The sequence below is a fragment of the Ovis canadensis genome, chromosome 1 (genome assembly GCF_042477335.2).
Source record: "Ovis canadensis isolate MfBH-ARS-UI-01 breed Bighorn chromosome 1, ARS-UI_OviCan_v2, whole genome shotgun sequence".
Taxonomy (NCBI): domain Eukaryota; kingdom Metazoa; phylum Chordata; class Mammalia; order Artiodactyla; family Bovidae; genus Ovis; species Ovis canadensis.
In genome coordinates this window covers 80,578,563-80,582,267 of record NC_091245.1, presented here as the reverse complement: position 1 = coordinate 80,582,267, position 3,705 = coordinate 80,578,563, and the positions used below count along the sequence as shown (strand labels likewise).

General features: G+C 37.9%; 1 pseudogene; it reads right to left on the bottom strand.

The window, feature by feature from the left end:
• Window positions 1–2,017: 2,017 nt before the first annotated feature.
• On the bottom strand, window positions 2,018–3,428 carry LOC138435193 (tigger transposable element-derived protein 1-like; annotated as a pseudogene).
• Window positions 3,429–3,705: the final 277 nt, after the last annotated feature.

The following is a 3,705-nucleotide window of genomic DNA, read 5'->3' as shown; positions in this document are numbered from 1 at the left end:
CTTTCAAACTGTGGTGCTGGAAAAGACTCTTGAGAGTCCCTTGGACTGCAAGGAGATCAAACCAGTCAATCCTAAGGGAAATCAACTCTGAATATTCATTTGAAGGACAGTTGCTGAAGCTGAAGCTCCAATACTTTGGTCACTGGCTGTGAAAACCTGACTCATTGGAAAAGACCTTAATGCTGTGAAAGACTAAAGGCAAAAGGAGAAGGAGGCAGCAGAGGATGAGATAACTATACAGCATCACCGACCCAACTGACATGAATTTGAGCAAATTCTGGGAGATAGTGGAGGACGAGGAGCCTAGCAGGCTGCAGTAAATGGGTGTCACAAAGAATCAAATGCGACTTAGAGACTGAACGACAACAAGAGAATTTGTCTAATTTTAAACGTGTAGACAATAATTTTCATTTCAAAGGGTAAGAACCCAGGAGTCTTCCCCATCTCTTGGCAAGAGAATTTGTTTATAACAGGGAGATATCTCCTTCTGTCAGAAGCAGAAATGTGCAACATATATAAGCTGCCACATTCATATTTTGAGGTTTCTCTTCCGTGATGCAGATGCTTTTGTATTCACAGAGCTACCCATATGGCCTTTATTGGATAGCCCCAAAAGAAAGGAAGATTTGGGCAAGAGGAACAGTTGAAGTTATTGCAAGAAACAATTATCTCTGATCGAGAAACCTCATGTTTACTTGCAGGAAAATATGAAAATACACTTTAAAACGTATCAATTTCCCTAACATTTGTTGCCCTTTAGGCAATACTTTAATATAAATGGGTCCTCCAAGCTTGGAATTAACTAGAGATGAAACTGATCTTTAGAAAGACATCATGTAAAAAAAACCTTAAAACTTTCTATCTAGACAAACTTACACTGCCTTGAACCATCATAATAATTCTTCATGTTTATAGTTCTTCAATTATTTTCCTTAATATTATGCTCTTTTGTGTATTCATAGTAGTCTCCATTAAAATCATACTAATAGAAGACAAAGGTAAATCCCTTTTTTTTAAACTTTTACCCTCAAATAGCATATTATTTACAGCAGTCTACTACAGTATAGTATAATAACATTATGTGAATTATAGCATTATGTCTAAAACTATACATACTTTAATTAAAAATATACTTTATTGTCCAAAGAAGAAATCTTAGCCATGATCTGAGCCTTTAGTGAGTTGCAATCTTTTTGCTGATGGAAGTCTTGCCTTGATATTGTTGGTTGTTGACTAATCAGGGTGGTGGTTGCTAAAAGTTGGGGTGACTGTAGCAATTTCTTAGAGCAAGACAACAATGAGGTTTGCCATGATTAATTCTCCTTTTCATGAACAGTTTCCCTGTAGCATGCAATGCTTTTTGAGAGCAGTTTGCCCATAATGGAACTTCTTTCAAAACTGGAATCAATCCTCTCAAACCCTGCCACTGCTTTATTAACTCGATTTCTATAATACTCTAAACCTTTTGTTGTCATTTCAATAATCTTCACAGCTATAGAATCAGGCCACCCACGATGACTGTTTACTTGCTTTCTGGGCATCCCGTTTGACCATGACTGACCTTCTTCCTTAATCACAGAGCCTAATCATAAATAATTACAGACTATCTCCTACCCTAATGATCATTCTTATCTTTAGATCTGAATGGCTGCCCTTTCAATTTAGCAAAGGGAAGACCTCTGTCCCCAAGAAGATACTTAGCTTGAGGGGCTAAGATGACTGTCCCTTTCTGGTGGTTTCCCTAGTAATGGATGGGCCAATATGATGTCAATTCCCCCTATAAATGGTAGTCTCCCTATTTCCCTGGAAGCAAAGACAGTCACTACCAAGTTCTGACCACCATCTGCTGTCCAGGGTGGGCTGTTAGTTCAGGACCCTTTTGCTTCAAACATGTAAGATTTTTTATCTTATGTACCACTGATGTCTCTGTTGCTGATTCCAAACTCTTTCTTCAGTCTTGAGGCTGAACAAGTACAGGGCTTGCAAACCTGGGGGGTCTAGCCCAACAATAGTATCTTCACCAGGAGTAGATCCATCTTAAGAAACTAATTTCTTTACTCATCACAAGAAGTAACTCTGCAGCTGCTAAATTTTTATCATGAGCTTACAGCAATTCAAGTCACATCTTGAAGTTCCATTTCTAATTCTAGTTCTCTTGATATTTAGTTCCAACCCATCTGCACTTACTTCCTCTACTGAAGGCTTGAAACTCTAAAAGTCATCCATGTGGGTTGAAATCCACTTCTTCCAAACTCCTATTAATGTTGGTATTTGACCTCTTCTCATAAATCATGAATGCTCTTTAATGGCATCTAAATTGGTGAATTCTTTCCAGAGGTTTTCAATTTACTTGCCCAGATCCAATTCCATCAGAGGAATATCTATCCATGCCAACTATAGTTTTAAGATATGTATTTCTTCAATAATAAGACTTGAAACTCAAAATTGCTCTCTGATAATGGCCTGCAGGGTGGATTATGTGTTAGGAGGCATAAAAACAGCATTAATCTTATTATACATCTCCATTAGTGCTCTTGGGTGGCAAGGTCAATGAGCAGTAATACTTTGAAAGGCATCTTTTTTTTTTTTTTTCCTGAGAAGTAGATCTCAATAGTAGTCTTAAAATATCCAGTAAAACATGTTGCAAAGAGAAATGTTATCATCCAGGCATTGTTCCACTTACAGAGCACAGGCAGAGTAGATTTAGCATAATTTTTAAGGGCCTTAGGACTTTCAGAATTATAAATGAGCATTGGCTTCAATTTAAAGTCACCAGCTGTATTAGCCTCTAATAAGAAAGTCGGTCTGTGCTTTGAAGCTTTGAAGCCAGTCATTGACTTCTTTCTAGCTATGAAAACACTTGATTGTATCTTACAGGGCTCTTTCATCTACAATGAAATTCTGCTGTTTAGTGTAACCAGCTTTATTAATGATCTTACCTAGATCTTCTGGATAACTTTCTGCAACAGTGTTTTACCTTGCACTTTTATCTTACGAAGATGGGGGTTTTTTCCCCTTAAACTTCATGTATCAGCCTCTGTTAGCTTCAAACTTTTCTTCTGTAGCTTCCTCACCTCTCTCAACCATCATAGGATTGAAGAGAGTTAGGGTCTTGCTCCAGATTAGATTTTGGTTTAAGGGAATATTGTGGCTGGTTTGGTCTTCCATCCAGAACACTGAAACATTCTTCATAGTAGTAATAAGGCTCTGTTGCTTTCTTGAAATTCATGTGTTCACTAGAGCAGCACTTTTAATTTCCTTGAAGAACTTTTCCTTTGCATTTACAACTTGGTTGTTTGGCACAGGAGACCTAGTTTTCAGCCCATCTTGGCTTTCAACATGCCTTCCTCACTAAGCTTGATCATTTCTACCTTCTTTGAAGTGAACATCTGGAGAATCTTCCTTTCGCTTGAACACTTAGTGGCCATTGCCGGTTTGGTTTATTAAATAGCCTCCTTTCAATATAGTTGAGTCCTAGGGGAATAGGGAGGCTGGAGGGAAGGGAGAGAGATGGGGGAGCAGCTGGTTGGTGGAGCAGTCAGAACACACACAACACATGCTGATTAAGTTTACCATCTTATACAGGCACAGTTCCTGGCACCCCAACAATTACAATATAACATCAAAGATTGCTGATCAGCATAAAAACAAGTATAAATGATAATAAAAAGTTTGAAATATTGTGAAAATTACCAAAATGTGACA